This window comes from Cibotium barometz, chromosome 30 (assembly GCF_041138505.1).
Source record: "Cibotium barometz isolate CiBa-2024 chromosome 30, ASM4113850v1, whole genome shotgun sequence".
Taxonomy (NCBI): Eukaryota; Viridiplantae; Streptophyta; class Polypodiopsida; order Cyatheales; family Cibotiaceae; genus Cibotium; species Cibotium barometz.
Window position 1 is genome coordinate 35,577,092 of NC_141075.1, and position 18,373 is coordinate 35,595,464.

At 46.3% G+C, this 18,373-nt stretch overlaps 1 protein-coding gene across 8 annotated transcripts in view; it reads left to right on the top strand.

Annotated features, from left to right (window-relative positions):
• The first annotated feature begins 682 nt into the window (after positions 1-682).
• The window catches only part of LOC147621429 (protein ANTI-SILENCING 1-like), a 134,861-nt gene continuing 117,170 nt past the window's right edge, over positions 683-18,373 (top strand). For 6 of the 8 annotated variants that reach the window (XR_015269826.1, XR_015269828.1, XM_086824168.1 and 3 more), the window contains exon 1: positions 769-1,152. The gene's annotated coding sequence lies outside the window, so the exon portion shown is untranslated. Of the gene's footprint in view, positions 1,153-18,373 lie in introns of all 8 variants that reach the window. The other 2 variants (XR_015269827.1, XM_086824172.1) reach the window with 2 other exon arrangements.

Sequence of the window (18,373 nt, forward strand, 5' to 3'; positions counted from 1 at the left end):
TAGGCCCACATCTCAGGTATAAGGGGTCTGGTCATTATGATCAGTTAAGGAGTTGTTCGGCTATGTACCGTCTTTAGGACAAGACACGCTACGAAGATAGGATACTCCCCACCTGTATAGAGGTGGACAATGCATGTGAGATTATTGCTAGCATTGCACCCTGGGACATTTAAAAGGCTAGATGCATTGAGGCTATTGTGGGCACTCTGGTTCTGAGTCAAAACACATTTGGAGGATTTGGAGTGATATCATCTACACCCTCATGGCCACTTGGGCTAATATCTAGGGATCTTCTCGAGGGTGCACCACCATTTATGAGAGTGGGATTTTCACTACAACTCATATGGGACATCGTTGGAAGCACAAGGCACCTGATTGGTTGAGATGTCCCCCTGCAACAAGCGATGGCACGTGTGTGTGTGTGGTTCTTTCAAATTTCTAGCCAACTTTCCTTTTGTATATTTTTTCATACTTAATAGAAGTCTCTTTTTTTGGGAAAAAAATCCGCTCGTTTAAAAATAATTTCCCTCCTATGTTTTTTCTTTTTATTTTACTTATTAAAAAACCCCCTTAAATGTAAATTTTCCATATTAAAAAAAGCCCGCCTTACCATTATTTTTCCCACAAAAAGCAAAAAAGGGAAAAAGTAATATTTTAAAAGTGAAAAAATGATTTAGAAACAGCCCGGTCCATTCCCACGTAGGCGGGCTAGCCTACACTGGGCGCCCCGCGCAGGCCTTCCAAATTCCAATGGCTCCGATCAACCCCGCCTCTGCGCGATCGACGTCTACGCCCCTGCCTTGCTGGGATCTTACAGCGGGTATGACTGACGTCGGTGATCAACCCCGCCTCTGCGCCAGCACATAACCCGCTTCCGCTCCTACAGCCCCGCCTTAGCCTCATCCTTACGGCTCGCAACCGCCGACACCTCGAAGCCTGTGCCCCCTCCTCCTTCGCAGCATCCTTCTGTGCCTCCTCTCCCTTCGACCCCACCTAGCCGCTGTATCTACCCGCCTTGCGCATCCCCGCCATAGCCGGTTGATTGCCCACGGCTCGGTCTGCTGGCTCTCTGCAAACCACGCCGCCCTAGCAGCTGCTCCACAGCACCACCAACCGTGGCGGATCCGCCAGCGCGAACAGCAAGTCACCATCGTATGCTCTTTTCCTTTTTATTTTGATATTTTTTCGTTGGTATTCTTCCGCCAGCCAGAGAGAGAGAGAGAGAGAGAGAGAGAGAGAGAGAACGCCCCAAGACACCCACTCAGCTGAATGGCCCCAAGACGACCACGAGAGGCGAAGAAAAGGCACCCCGGGGAATCACACCACCATAAAAACGCACCTAAGGCGTGGCATCAGACGCAATAGGCAAGAGCGGGAAGTCCAGACTCCACCCGAAGAGTAACCACCGATGAGGAACCATCTTCCATTGTACCAATCATCACTTGCCTTGAACAAAAAGGCTTATACTTCCTTCCTTTTACTGCGTAGAAAAGCTCCCAACTGAGTGGGTTGCACAATGCGGAAGTAAAACAAAGGAGAGAGAGCATTTGTTGACAAGATCACCTTTATTATAGCATAAGGCTTTTACAATATGCAAGGATTGGATACAAGAAGTGATGATGAGAAGGTCCTTTATATAGAGATGCTAGAAGCTGGTTGGCTGTCTCTATGGGACTGGCTGATTGCTCCACAACTCATATATCATAAGAAAAAGCATAAAAGCACAATAAAGAGAGAGCTTGAGTTCCTTGCAAGCAACCAGATACGCACAAGAGAGAGCAAGAGATGGATGGTTGAATTTTATTCTATCTTCTTCTTTTCTGTGTACAACCATATAACTAAAAAGAGAAGAGTACATACCATAAGGGAAAGTATTCTCCTACAATAACATACAATGGTCGGTCCATGGTGTAAACTCGACTATACTCTGTCTTTGTACTCGACAAAGTAACGGTTGGCTGTTTCGTACTGCTCCAACTCACAGTAGTAATCTCAAATAAAAACATAGTCACTGGTAAACCTCCTGTCTGCGACACTACTAGCCTAATAAGCATTTGTGTACCCATATAGTTGTATCTTTGTACCATATTGTCTCTGTAATAATAAAATGCCATGAGGTGATCTTACCACCTCTATGTCCAAGAAATACCGCAGTTCACTCAAATTCTTCATCTCAAACTTTTGCTTCAAAAGCCTCCTGACATCATGCATGTCAGCCATAGTTGCATGAAACGGCAACGGCTGGCCTCTGGGAAACGACAATGGCACCATCATAATTTGAAATAAATAGTAAGCAAAATGTTTAGAAAATCACTAAGGAAGCACTAGATAAGACAAATCAATGGGTGATTTTTTTATTGGAGATTAGGAAACGGAGAAATGGAAACAAAAACGATGACTCTTGGGAAACGGCGTTTTCGCATTTCTGGGCTAGGAAGTGGCCGTTTTCTGTTGCTATTATGTCAACAGCACTATCACTAGTGATAATCAAGTTATCCACATAAATGACTAATAGCATGATCCATCTGTCTGTCTTTTTGACATAAAGTGAAAAATTGTTAGCAGTCATCTCCTGTCTGTACATTGAGGGCCTTTGTTGTGGTGTGCCCGCCCAGGAGCTTTTCTCATTTTTTTTCATTTTTCCATGTTTTTCCTAAATTTTTTCTGGTTGTGGAGCAATCTTGTGTTGGCCGACTCCTACTGTATTGGTCGATTGATGACCGACTGAATTTTTTGCTGGTCGTGGGTATATCTGCTGCTGTCGGTTACTTTTAGGTTGGCCGACAAGCACTAGAGGGTGGTATAAATACCACCCTTGGTCCCCTACTTCATTTTGTATCGGATTCTTGTGTATATAGCAGAGTTTGTAAAGCTTCTCTCTCTCTCTCTCTCTCTCTCTCTCTCTCTCTCTCTCTCTCTCTCTCTCGCGTTTTGTTCTCCATAGCACTTGTCTCATTGTGTGAAACCGATCTCGTCAAGTGGGAATAGACTCCGTTGGACATCCACACGCGGACCGAGGTTCTCCAATAGAGCTTGGACTACCCGGCACCGAACGGGTGTTGGCCGTATAGGGAGTCGGGAATCCCTTATCAGATTTAACACAAAATACTTTACTTAAATCTGAAATTCACTTACTTGTGGATGGCTGATAGAGGACCAATACCCGTGGTATTTGTGTAGTAGATGTAGCCACCCAGGAGATGTGAAGTCCTCTTGTAGTCGCCAGTGGAGAAGATGTGCAACCTCTTTCAAAGTAGGAAATAGAGAGGCAGCCTTTGGAGAGAGAACACCTTGTTGAAGAAGCAGCCACCTTGTTGGGATGGCACAGTCGCCTCGTGGTGAACTTAGCGCAGTCACCAAGACAAGTACCACCGCAAAGACCACAGCCGCCTGCTGTGAGAGAAGGAGTACCCACTTGCAAGGGAGGAGAGGCCTGGCTGCAGCGTGGAGGAACTAAGGCGTGGGAGAGCTCAAGCACAGTCGCCTAAGGGTAGTGTTCTACTGACTGGAAAACAGGCTTACAGCCACAGCCGTCTGTAAGGGCATGCGTAGCCTGGAGAGGTGCAGCCGTTGGCTAGGGGTCACCTGGCTGCTGTGCACTGCCACCTGGCTACAACCTGTGCAGCTGCCTGTAGTGGGCAGCCTGCTGAAGGATAGGCGCAGCTTGCTCTGCAGATGAGACGCAGAGCCTGTTGGGGTGGCCCACGACTGCGTGCAGAAGAGAAAGGCAGCGCAGCCTTCAAGTATGCTGCCGCCTATAGGAGCAGTCGCCAGAGGCAGCACGCTGAGGTACTGCAGGTCTGCTGCCGCCTGTAGGAGCAGAACGTACAGCCGCCAAGATCGTGTACGTGCGCAGCTTGAAGAGATGGTCGCCGGTTGTCTTACGTAAGAAAGTGGAAGCGGATCGCCGGTTGGTTCTACGTTGAAGGTGAAAGCCCTTTTTTTATAAAAATTAAGGTGGAGTTTAACACTTTGATTTGGCTGGCCCGCCCCACGCTTGCATGTGGGTGGCCAGTTCCAAAGGGATGTGGTAGGTGACCATGCCCACTCCCACACTCACTTAAGTGGGGCTCCCCACCTTGGCCCCTAAGTGGGTGCCCAAAGGGGGTGCCCACTTTTAAGTGGGTGTGAACCTGTAACGTTATAAATCAAAGGGTTAGAAATAAAGTATTTAAAACAACATGTTAATATACTTACCACCTGTTCACATGCACTAAAACTCGTCAGAAGACAGAGCAGACTTCACGACTGGTGTCCCCGCTCAGTAAGTAACACGTCAAGCAGGCAAACACAAAAATACATGTCATGCGAAAACAGTTTCAAACATGCAAAACATGTGTGCATGTGCAAATAGTAACATGGACATATCTCCCGTTCATGGAACAAGTACAAAATATCTGTCGGCACAAAACTGGCACGACGTAAAACATAAAAACTTGGTCTTCCTATGGAGTGACAGTCCCATAGGTAAGACACAGTTCCAGGCACGAGTCTCCCTATGGTGTGACAGTCCCATAGGCAAAACACGGCACGAATACTGACTCTTCCATGGCGTGACAATCCCATGGGTCGAACACAGTCCAGGTCATACACGGGTGGCACCAGTCTGGCTCCCGTCCATGTCAGCAAAATACTGGCCTCTTCACATGAGACACTGGCCTGGCCTCAAGTGAACGAGACACAAAATCTGGAGATGGACCAAATTGTCGGCCAATTGGTGACATCCCCCCGGGCTTCTAAAGAGTTGTCCTCAACTGAAAAGCCTCAAGATATGCCTGCAACAACTGTGGATAATCAACAAAATAGTCCTCATTTACCCACTTGGCATCAATAGGCAAATAATTCTTAAACTTCACAAGGTATCTCCTGGAAAGCTTTCAAGCAGGTAGCTTTCTCTCCTTGTGAAAAACAATCTGTTCTGGCTGGAGGATCTCGTCAAGCTCTTCAATCTCTGGCGGATCTTCTGTGACAAGCTCATCAGGATCTGGCCCCACATATTTCCGAAATAGACTCACATGAAAAGCATTGTGAATCTTCCAATGACTAGGTAAAGCAAGCCTGTAGGACACTTCATTGATCTTCTGAATCACCTTGAAGGGTCCATAATAGTGAGGAGAAAGCTTAGGATATGATCCTTCTCGTCCTGGCCTCTTCCGAAGCCGAGCCTTCTCAAATTTCAGCAAAACCCAATCACCTTCTTTGACTTCCATGTCTCTTTTGTGCTTGTCAGCAGCCATTTTATGCTTATCCTGAGATCTTGCAATGGCTGTCCGCACCTGACCAAAGGCAACATCCAAGTCACGAACATATTCATCAGCTGCAAAAATCTCATCCTTTGTTCGAAGGATAGGTGGCAATACCACTCTGCCATAGATAATCTCAAAGGGAGCTTTTCCCGTGGAGGCATGGATTGTATTGCTGTAGGCAAACTCAACAAGTGGAAGATACTTCTCCCATGCAGTCTTTTGATCTGCCACATAACATTTCAACAAATCCAACACGGCTGAATTTGCAGCTTCACTTTGGCCATCCGTTTGGGGATGATAAGCTGATGAAAACTCAAGTTTAGTACCCTATGAAAATATTAGCAAGAAAAAGCTTTACCATATGATTAGCTTTAATGGTTTTCTTGACGGGCAAGAAATGAGCTTGCTTGCTAAACTTGTCCACAATGGTCCAAATAGCATCATTCCCATGCTGGGATCTAGGCAAGTCCATAATAAAATCCATAGTAATGCTTTCCCAAGGTTGCGAGGGAATAGGCAATGGCTGAAGCAAACCTGGAGGTTTTTGCCTGTCAAATTTCACCTTTTGGCAAGTAATACATGCACGCACATAAGCCTCAATGTCTTTACGCATGCTCGGCCAAAAGAAATACCTCTGAATTATGCGAGTAGTAGGCATGATACCTCTATGACCAGCATAAGGTGGAGCGTGACATTCGTCCATGACCTTTGGACGCAAATCCTTCACGACACATAGGCAATTATCCTTCATAAGATAACCCTCGTTGATAACATAAGAGGCATGCGAATGACCAGCCATCAAATCAGTCCATATATGGCAAAAATCAGCATCCAAATGATACAAATCTCGCATAGCTGATAGGTCGCCATGAGAGGCCACTGAGACCGCAGCAACATAAGGCCTCCTGGATAATGCATCGGCCACCACATTTTTCTTTCCTGGAGTATGCACAATCTGAAAATGAAACATGGAAAGAAAGTTTGCCATTCTCATCTGCTTCTCTGAAAGCTTTGTTTGAGATAGAAAGTATCTCAAGCTTTGATGATCTGTTTTGACTACAAATTCAGCCCCAAGAAGGTAATGTTTCCATATCTTTAAGGCGTGAATTACAGCCAAGAGCTCTTTCTCATAGATATCCATATGAAGCTCAGCATCATGCAAGCGACGACTCTCGTATGCAACTGCATGCCCTTGATTTAGGACAGCTCCTATGCAATCACCACAAGCATCACATTCAACTACGAATGACTTGTGCAAGTTAGGAACAATCAGGACTGGACCACATATGATAGCATGCTTGAGCTGTAAGAAAGCATCCTGTTCCTTTGAAGTCCATTTGAAAGCAGTTTTCTTCTTCGTGAGATCATGTAGAGGAGTGGCAATCATAGCAAAATGCCTTATGAAACGCCTATAGTACGAACATAATCCCAGAAAACTACGTACTTGATGTACGTTTTGCAATTCGGGCCAATTACGAATGGTCTCTATCTTTGCAGGATCCATTGTAACTCCATGCTTGGATATAATGTGTCCCAAATAATGAATCTCTGAAAGGAAAAACTCACTTTTCTTGGCATTGATGAAAAGTTTATGCTTCCGCAACTCTTCGAACATTGTGACCAAATGAGTTCTGTGTTCCTGCTCATTCTTGGAAAAAACCAAGATATCATCAAAGAATACTCCTATAAATTTGCGATGGGGTCGGAATATCCTATCTATCATACGATTAAAAGTAGCAGGAGCATTGGTGAGACCAAAAGGCATTACCAAAAATTCATATAATCGGAAGGCTGTCCTGAATGCAGTCTTATGGACATCTTGTGGCACCACGCGTATCTGGTGATAACCACTCTTCAAATCAAGTGTGCTAAAGCAAGCCGAACCATCAAGCTTATCCAAAATATCATCAATACGCGGAATTGGGAATCTGTTCTTGATGGTAAGCTTGTTTAATGCTCTATAGTCCACACACATACGGAATGATCCGTCCTTCTTTTGAACAAGAAGCACAGGAGAGCAGTAAGGTGAGGAATTGGGTTGAACCAAACCTTTCTCTAAAAGCTCGTTTACCTGCTTCATGATTTCTTCTTGTTGTGCAGCACTCACTCGGTATGCGGGTTTATTAGGTGGAGAACTACCTGGCACAAGATCTATGCGATGATCTTCGGGCCTTTGGGGAGGTAATTCACCTGGCAATGAATCAGTAAAACAGTCGTTGAATGCATTAAGAAAATTCAGCCTATCATTAGAATATAGAGATGAAGTTGTCAGTTGCACAGTCATCAAACATGAATAGTGCGGGCTGATCCTTGATTTGCCCCCAAGCCTTGCAAACCATTCGCTCTTTTGCATCATGACTTGTATTTCCTTGCACATCAGGAACTGCATGAATGGGAGAGTTAGGTTTAGAGATTCATGTGGGAGACATACACAGAGAGAACAAGGGAGAGAGAGAGAGAGAGAGTTGTGGGGATAAGTCAACTCACCAAGTATTGAGTGTGTGACTCCCCTATCACACATGTATATTGCACTAGTACACATAGTGCACTTAGTACATTAAAAGTACTAAGTGTACTATGTACTATAACTTATGGGCTTGTACACACTATAAGGGTGGGCATAGTGCCGTTACCCCAACAACCTCCCACTTAAAGGCAAAGTGCCCTTAAGTAAAGGAAAAGAAAAATCAGCATGTACATGATAATATACAAGGCCATATCAAGGCTGAAACTGGCCTCATCCAATGCCCATCAAGTGTCTGCAATGAGTAAACCGCTCCGGAGGCAAACTCTTTGTCAACAGGTCAGCCGGGTTGTCATCCGTATGAATCTTAACAAGCTGAATTTGCTTGTTCTCTATCACCTCTCTGATGAAGTGATACTTCACATCCACATGCTTCGTCTTTGCATGAAAAACAGGGTTCTTTGCCAACTGGATGGCACTCTGACTGTCACAATGCAACAATGGAATATCCCCTGTATAACCCAAATCAACCACTAACCGAGATAGCCATAATGCCTCCTTGCAAGCCTCTGTGGTGGCTGCAATATACTCGGCCTCTGTAGTAGATAAGGCAGTGCACTTCTGCATCCTGGATATCCATGACACAGCACCTCCTGTGAATGTAAACACATAACCGGTAGTAGACTTCCGGTTATCTGGATGACCGGCATAATCCGAATCCGTGTAACCATGCACTAATGCATCCTGTTTGCCAAAACAAATGCACATATCCTGTGTGCCCTTCAGGTATCTCATGACACCTTTCACTGCTTCCCAATGCTTCTTGCCAGGGTTGGCCATGTATCTAGAAACCACTCCCACTGCAAATGCAATGTCCGGCCTAGTAGCAACCATGGCATACATGAGACTGCCACAAGCTGAAGCATACGGAATCTTGGCTATATCAGCCCTGCCACTATCTGACTGTGGGCTGTCCATAGCACTGAGTTTCACATATGGAGGCAAAGGAGTACCAGTCTTCTTCCCCCCGTCCATATTGAACCTCTGCAAGACTTTGCCAATGTATTCCTTCTGAGACAAATACAACACATGCTGATTTTTGTCCCGAAGTATCCGCATACCCAAAATGTGATTTGCATCACCCAAATCCTTCATATCAAAGGTTTGATGCAGCCTTTGCTTCAAGGCATCCATCTCTTTACGAGATTTCCCGGCAATCAACATATCATCAACATACAAGATGAGGATCAATAGACTGCCATCCAAAGCTTTCTTGGTGTACAAGCAGTGATCTATGTCACTTCTCCTGAATTTCTGGGATTTCATGAATGTATCAAATTTATGATACCATTCTCTTGGTGCCTGTTTGAGCCCATAAAGACTCTTTTTCAGCTTGCATACAAGCTTCTCCTTTCCACTCACTGCATAACCCTCTGGCTGCTGCATATATATCTCCTCATGGAGATCACCGTGAAGAAAAGCAGTCTTCACATCCATCTGAATCAAGTCGAGATCATCATGAGCAACCAAAGCTAACACAGCTCTAAGTGTGGTCATTTTGACCACTGGAGAGAAGATCTCCTCAAAGTCCACACCATATTCTTGCTTGAAGCCCTTAGCCACTAACCTGGCTTTGTATCTTGGCTTTGCATCTGGTGCAACTTTGAGCCTGTAAACCCATTTGCATGGCAAAACCTTCTTGCCTGCAGGCAAATGCAACAACTTCCATGTTCCATTTTTGTGCAGAGAATCCATCTCTGACTTCATGGCACGCTCCCAAAGAGCCTTGTCTGCCCTCTGTAAAGCCTCCTTATAACATGAGGGCTCCCCACAGTCAGTAAGCATCAAGTAGTCAACCCCTGGAACAAACCTGTCAGGGGCTCTGGAGGGTCTTGTGGACCTCCGTACCCAATGACCATCATTTGCAGGGTGCTGTCCAGCCTGCATATCACCCATTGGTGGCTCCTGTTCCATGCCATAAGGCTGAAAAATCATGCCCGGTATCTCCTCTAACTGTGGTATATCCATAGGGATATCTTCTGCCATGTCTGGCTGTCCATTTGGACCATTTTCAGCACCATTTAAGGGCTGGTTTTGCTGCTGTAATGGCTGATTTACAGCCCTTTGTTGTTGTCCATGATGTCCATCATCATCAAAGATGACTCTGCCAGGCTCGTGTTGCCTTGCAGGCTCCTTATACATGCATGTTTCAAAAAAATGACATCATTGCTGCGTATAATCTTTCTATTCACGGGATCCCAAAGTCTATACCCCATTTCACCTTTGTCACCATATCCTAGGAATATGCAAGTTTGGTGCGCATTTCCCTGCGTATGTACACGTACGCAACGCAACCAAACACTCCCAAGTGCTTGTATGACGGAGGCTTCCCTGTCCATACTTCCTCTGGCACTTTCCTACCAAGCCTTGTGTTAGGTGACCTGTTTATAAGGTGAACGGCTGTCATAACAGCTTCAGCCCAAAAACCATGAGGTAATGCAGCATGCGATAACATAGAACGGACCTTCTCTTGAATGGTCTTGTTCATCCTCTCTGCTGTCCCGTTTTGTGGAGGATCATAAGGAGTAGAGAGCTCCCTCTTGATGCCTTTAGCATCACAAAAGTCCTGAAACTGTTTGGACATATACTCTCCACCATTGTCGGAACGCAAAGCCTTCAGTGTTTTGCCAGTTTCGTTCTCAACAAGAGTAACAAACTTCTCAAACACTGAGAATGTATCACTCTTCAAACGAAGAGGATAAACCCACACCTTGCGTGTGGCATCATCAATAAAAGACACAAAATATTTTGCCCCTCCCAAAGAAAGCTGAGGCATCTCACATACATCTGTATGCACAAGCTCTAACTGAGCATCTTTCTGTCCAAGAGCTTTCTTGTGGGGGCACTGCAGTTGCCTGCCATATATACAATGCTCACAAAACTGAAAACTTGAAAACTTTAGAGAAGGCAAGTAACCCAAACGAGACAATTGCTCCATTCCTTTGACACTCATGTGTCCCAACCGGCTATGCCACATAGAGATTTCCGGCAGCTCGGTTGCATTTACATTAGCATGGTGACAAACACCTGCATGCATGAAATAAAGAGTGTCCACCTTAGAGCCTCTGGCAACAACCAGTGAGCCCTTACTAATCTTCCACTTTCCACGACCAAATGTGGTAACATAAGCAGCATCATCAAGCTGTCCAGTAGAAAGCAGGTTCTTCTTGATCTCAGGCACATGCCTGACATCATGGAGCATAAGCTGTGAGCCATCTGAAAACACAAGCCTCACATCACCTCTGCCAAGAATCTTGCATGCATGGTTATCACCCAAATAAACCACTCCTTCATTGCCAGTAGTATACCTGACAAACAAGTCTCTGCAACCTGTGACATGAAAGGAGGCACCTGAATCAATGATCCATGAGTGCATACCATGACCACCTGTAAGAAGTGAATGGGCATCAAGTGAAGACGTAAATAGGACCTCATCCTCACTGTCACCTGCATGTGACACATTGATTTATTCAATCTTGACTCCACTTTTGGCCTTTGGCTTTACATCTTTGGCTTCATCTTTGTCTTTGTCTTTGCCTTTTCCCTTTTCCTTTTGATCATTTTTCCATTTGTAGCATTGCTTTTTGATGTGTCCCTTCTTGCCACAATAATGGCATTCCAAATCCTTTTTGGAGCGGGACTTGCTCCTTCCCCGTTCTTGGCTTTTATCCCTTTGCTGGGATCTCCCACGTGCATTCATTGCATTGGACTTTCCAGCAGAGTTGTTTTTCCTGTTCATCTCTTCTTGAAGAAGAGCACCCTCAACATCTGCATATGACAGCATAGCATTCGAATTGCTAGTGGCTGTCCTGAATGTGTCCCAACTCTCTGGCAAAGTGCATAAAAGAAAAGTGGCTTTGAACTCATCGTCCATTGCCAACTTTTGATTAATGACTTGGCTGACAATACCATTAAACTCATTTAGATGGGCTGTCATAGACGCCCCTTCCTTCATACGAAGACCTATGAGTTTCTTCAACCAATACACTTTGCTTGAGGCACTTTGTTGGGCATACAAGTCCTGCAATCTCTGTCACATTCCCCAAGCTGTCTTCTCTTCACGAATGCTGAAAAGTAAAGTGTCTGACACAGACAACATGATAGTAGATCTTGCCAGCTCATCCATATCTTCCCACTCTTCAGCAGTAAGAGAAGCGGGCTTTACACCCCTTTCTTTGATAGGCTTGTGCTGCTTCTTCTGGAGCAACACATTATAGCACTGGGTTTGCCAAATATCATAGTTCAAGCTTCTTGATGTGAAGCAATGAAGAGCTCTCACCTGTGGTTGCCATAGCAATATGCAACCTGTCAATGCCTGACTCCCTGCAAAATGTGCAAACACTGCACCAAAAAGCACACAAAGTGCTCACAGTTGTTCTCCCAAGCTTTATCTCCCACTGCGGAAGCAAGAATGCAACTTTTCTCCCACTGTATGTGATGAAATCACCAAAATCTGGTTGCTGCAGATTTAGGACACCACCTTAAATGTGCCCTGTTGCCCTTCCAAAGTACTGTACAACAGTACCAAGTGCTCACCTGTGATGTACCAAACCTGTACCGACAAGTACAGCAGCTGAAATTGAACCTTTTCCTCACTCAAATCAGTGTACAGCCATGCCAAAACTTGCACAAAGCTGTGCCAAATCTGTACCAGCAGGTACAGTAGCAATAAATGCTCTCTTGGCTGTCCAAATGAGTGAAAATCAGACTTTTACAGTCCCGAACACTGCATACAACAGTTCCGAACAGAAATTGGGCAAAAGCCCCTTGACTGCAAGCTGATTTCTGAGGATTCAAGGCATAAAAGTCTTGCCTGCTGCTTTGCCAAGCTCAACAAGCATAAAATCTTGAAAAGCCCCTTGATTTAAGATCAATTTGCTGATCATACATGGTACATTGACGCACATGAAGGCATCCAGAGTCTTCACAGTGCTTCCCCCTGGCCACATATACATCAAATACATGAAAGCCCCTTGATTTACAGGCACATTGAGTGCTTGCCAGGCATCAACACATTGCCCAAAGCATCAATTGCGAGTGCCTGCATGCAAATCAATCCAATCGGCACAAAAGCCCCTTGATTTGCACTGCAATTTGCTGCAATTTTGCCCGAATGTGCGATTTCTCACATCATACAGCATGTATGACTGCTTAATTGCACAATTACATCAAAAGCCCCAAATTTCGACATCCAATTTCCTGCAAATTGATCCTGATTGTGACCAATGTCACCCAATTTTGCCAATTTTGCTCAGAAATTGAGCAATTCGGCACCTGTACCTGCTCAATTGATTGAATTGATAAGAAATTTCCAAAATTGAAGGCAAATACCTCTTAAATTTTTTTTTGATTTTTTGTTGCAGGAAAGGGGGTTTGCTGATGCTGCTGCAGAAAGGGTGCTGCACGTGTGTTGATGCTGGAAGAGGAAAGAAGACCTGAATCCCTCTTTCGCCTTGTCTCTCACTGTGGGGTTGGCGATGGGCAAATGCAGCATTTTGCTGAAAAGCTCTCAAAAATCTCACGCAGAGGAGTGGTGGAGCTTTTCTCCCACGTGCGGGCCTTCTGGATGTGGATGGTGGCGTCCGTGTCGACTTGGGTTCCCACGGAGGCGAAAGAGCGCGTGAAGCGATGCAGAGCTGGGGCTGCCCGGCGGATGGATAGCGCGTACTTCATGCTACCCTTCCTTTCGCACTAATGGTTCGCTACGGGTACTCGCTCACGCCTGCTTGCTGCCTTCGCCTATCCGCCTAGTAGCCAGTTGAACGCCCAACGCTCACGTATTGCTGCCCAGCGCTGACACCTAGTCGACTTGTTTGCTGGCAGCGTTTAACTCCTCACCTGCTGCGAGCGCTGCTGGGCAGCCCACGCTACTGGCTGGGGCTGCTTGGCTGCCTACGCCCAGCTGCTGGGCAGCAGTTGAGCAGCCCACGCCTGTTGGCTGGGCAGAGAAAGGCAACCAGATCAGGGTACGACCAGCACCTTCAGAATTCAGCACAACGGTACGACTGCTCCACTGCTGAGTTAGGCTTATGGCTCTGATACCAGTTGAATGGGAGAGTTAGGGTTAGAGATTCATGTGGGAGACATACACAGAGAGAACAAGGGAGAGAGAGAGAGAGAGAGTTGTGGGGATAAGTCAACTCACCAAGTATTGAGTGTGTGACTCCCCTATCACACATGTATATTGCACTAGTACACATAGTGCACTTAGTACATTAAAAGTACTAAGTGTACTATGTACTATAACTTATGGGCTTGTACACACTATAAGGGTGGGCATAGTGCCTTTACCCCAACACTGCATGTACATTAGCCTTGGTCTGCTTGTCCTCGTGCTTTGGTTTGCGATCTGGGCATTGTCGAAACATGTGGTCTTTGCTACATCAAGAAAAGCATTTTCCATCCTTGGCATATTGCTCTCTTTGCTCCGGGGTTAAGCCGAATTTGTTCTTCCTTGGGCCCTGTTCTTTAGGGACAGCCTTGTCCTTCCCCTTTGAACCTCCTTGATCCTGTTTAATCTTGAGCACTAATTGCTCCGTAGCAAGAGCAGAAGCTGAGAGTTGTTGCAAAGTATGTTTCGGTGCAATTCTATGCCCGAACGATATGCTGGTTGCAGTCCAGAACGAAACTTCCTCTTTCTTTCATCCTCAGTGATTTGCATAAAGGGAGTCACTTCCAGCAACACTTTCCAGAACTTGTTGACATATTGTTGCACGCTTTCATTGTCTCTTTGTTCCAGCCTGTCCCACTTTTGAGTGAGAGTTTGCTCCGCATTTGGTGGCAAAAACTGAGCATAGAATATGTCTTTAAATTCCTTCCAAGTGGAAATGGGATCCTTGGTGATCTTTTCAGTGATCCACCAATGAGCAGCGGTCCCTTTCAAAAACATGCTAGCATGGCGTACCTTTGACTTTTCTGTGAAGTCCTCATCGCTAAAAGCAATGTCGAACCGTGCCACAAATGCTAACACTTTAGAAGCATCATGTTTACCATGAAAGACATCAAACTTGACAGATTTGTCACTTGCTTTGAATTCCTTGAGCTTTCTGGCATGAGGCTCATGGTCTTCTCTTTTTCTTTTCCCCTTATCCAACGGGGCAGCCCTATCTGCATGGGCTCCATGGGCCGTCATAGAGATTTCATGAGGCACGGTGGCATGTGCTTCACGAACTTGAAACTCAGATGCATGTGACTTACCTGCATAAGGCAGTGTCTCTCCATGAGACAACTCAGAAGGCAAAATTTTTCTGGAAGCAGACCTGTCACCCTTACCATGAGATACATGTCTTGCATGCATGTGACTTTCATGCCTTCCATGAGCACTGCCATACATATATCTGTCAGGCTTAGTGCCTTGTGGAGAAGATGCATGACGAGAGGTGACTGTCACCTTTTCCTTTTGCATAAAAGATTTCAGCCTTTGAGATGCGGGATCTCCATGCTTTAGGCGAGGTGGATTTCTGAATTTCAGCTCTCCATCGTCCCCCTCTTTGATATCACCTTTGCGAAGGAGGTAGGCAAGTGCCAACTCTCTTGGTTTCTTACCCACTTCCCGTGCCATGGACTCAAAAGTTACATCTACCATTGCATCAGCCTTCCTGGCTTCAATAGCACTTTGCACATGGGGATCTTCATGCAAAAACTTTAACTCTTGCTCTTGAGCCTGCAAAAGTTTTCTCATATGTTCCATTTCAGCCCTCATAGCATCAGGCTCTTGTTCAAGCATAACTGTCTTTCCTGGAGAGAGTTGACCCTTTGATTCACTATCATTAACCCTTTCAAGGGGCTTGTGTCTTCCTCGCAAGGCATCAGACCCACGAGCGGCACTAGATGGACCCCTCGAATTTGGCACTTCCAAAGGGTTGCCTTGGCTGTCCATTGTGTTTTAAGTTTGCTAAAAGCGGGATGTCCAGTACACAGGTTCGTTTCCCCACTAGGAAGAGGGAAACAACCGTGCTCTGATACCAATGAAACCGATCCCGTCAAGTGGGAATAGACTCCGTTGGACACCCACACGCGTAATAGCACAACTTTAAAACCACAATTTGAAATGGACAACTTAATACAACTTTGAAATTGAGATGAAATGAAATGGAAAGATGGACACCAGCACTGGGGCCGGAACGGGCCGACCCTCCCCTCAATATATGATATATTTATTGGGAGTATTTAACAAATACAATGCTCCATGGGTTCCAAGAACCAGATGATGTCCATGTACATATGAAAACAGTACCAAACAAATAGGCTCTTAGATGCTCGAAGCAGAATGACCACTAGTGTGGTCCAATCTCTACGGTCCTGTGCTTTCACTGGACTCCGCGGAGAGCGCCTCACTGGTGTTCCGAGACCACGCACAAACAGGCGCTCTCGTACTAACGCCTGGCTCTCCCGATCTCAGCACCTTTGGACCGAGGTTCTCCAATAGAGCTTGGACTACCCGGCACCGAACGGGTGTTGGCCGTATAGGGAGTCGGGAACCCCCTATCAGATTTAACACAAAATACTTTACTTAAATCTGAAATTCACTTACTTGTGGATGGCTGATAGAGGACCAATACCCGTGGTATTTGTGTAGTAGATGTAGCCACCCAGGAGATGTGAAGTCCTCTTGTAGTCGCCAGTGGAGAAGATGTGCAACCTCTTTCAAAGTAGGAAATAGAGAGGCAGCCTTTGGAGAGATAACACCTTGTTGAAGAAGCAGCCACCTTGTTGGGATGGCACAGTCGCCTCGTGGTGAACTTAGCGCAGTCACCAAGACAAGTACCACCGCAAAGACCACAGCCGCCTGCTGTGAGAGAAGGAGTACCCACTTGCAAGGGAGGAGAGGCCTGGCTGCAGCGTGGAGGAACTAAGGCGTGGGAGAGCTCAAGCACAGTCGCTTGAGGGCAGTGTTCTACTGACTGGAAAACAGGCTTACAGCCACAGCCGTCTGTAAGGGCATGCGTAGCCTGGAGAGGTGCAGCCGTTGGCTAGGGGTCGCCTGGTTGTTGTGCACTGTCACCTGGCTACAACCTGCGCAGCTGCCTGTAGTGGGCAGCCTGCTGAAGGATAGGCGCAGCTTGCTCTGCAGATGAGACGCAGAGCCTGTTGGGGTGGCCCACGACTGCGTGCAGAAGAGAAAGGCAGCGCAGTCTTCAAGTATGCTGCCGCCTGTAGGAGCAGTCGCCAGAGGCAGCACGCTGAGGTACTGCAGGTCTGCTGCCGCCTGTAGGAGCAGAACGTACAGCCGCCAAAATCATGTACGTGCGTAGCCCGAAGAGATGGTCGCCGGTTGTCTTACGTAAGAAAGTGGAAGCGGATCGCCGGTTGGTTCTACGCTGAAGGTGAAAGCCCTTTTTTTATAAAAATTAAGGTGGAGTTTAACACTTTGATTTGGCTGGCCCCCCCCACGCTTGCATGTGGGTGGCCAGTTCCAAAGGGATGTGGTAGGTGACCATGCCCACTCCCACACTCACTTAAGTGGGGCTCTCCACCTTGGCCCCTAAGTGGGTGCCCACTTTTAAGTGGGTGTGAACCTATAACGTTATAAATCAAAGGGTTAGAAATAAAGTATTTAAAACAACATGTTAATATACTTACCACCTGTTCACATGCACTAAAACTCGTCAGAAGACAGAGCAGACTTCACGACTGGCGTCCCCGCTCAGTAAGTAACACGTCAAGCAGGCAAACACAAAAATACATGTCATGCGAAAACAGTTTCAAACATGCAAAACATGTGTGCATGTGCAAATAGTAACATGGACATATCTCCCGTTCATGGAACAAGTACAAAATATCTGTCGGCACAAAACTGGCACGACGTAAAACATAAAAGCCTGGTCTTCCTATGGAGTGATAGTCCCATAGGTAAGACACAGTTCCAGGCACGAGTCTCCCTATGGTGTGACAGTCCCATAGGCAAAACACGGCACGAATACTGGCTCTTCCATGGCGTGACAATCCCATGGGTCGAACACAGTCCAGGTCATACACGGGGGCACCAGTCGGGCACCAGTCTGGCTCCCGTCCATACGACACCATCCTGCTAACACGGGTGGCACCAGTCTGGCTCCCGTCCATGTCAGCAAAATACTGGCCTCTTCACATGAGACATTGGCCTGGCCTCAAGTGAACGAGACAAAATCTGGAGATGGACCAAATGGTCGGCCAATTGGTGACATTGTGCATTCCAACATGGTATTAGAGCCCCAGGTGGCTTGAAGCTTGGAGTCAGTGGGAGCTTGAGGGTTTGCTGTTTTTTGGTGCTGATTGGAGATTTTGTGGGCTGTTCGGGACTTGGAGATCGGGAAGAAGGCGGCCATCATTGTTGGACAGTCACCTTGCATAGTGTTTGGAGCCTCTTCTTCATTTTTTTTCCCACCCACTTTCCCTTCACAAGACCTTGTTAACCCTTGAGATGGCTAATAAGTGAAGATCCCCACTCTCCCCACATTCCCGGTGGATCAACAGTTGGACGGGACCAACTACGGCAGTTGGAAGGTAATGATGGAGCCTGCCTTGGAGTCTTATGACTTGGCTAATTTCATTGTGGGTGGTGTCTCACAGCCAGAGTTGGAGGATGGGGTGACTTTACCCCCTACTAGGAAAGAACGGGAGG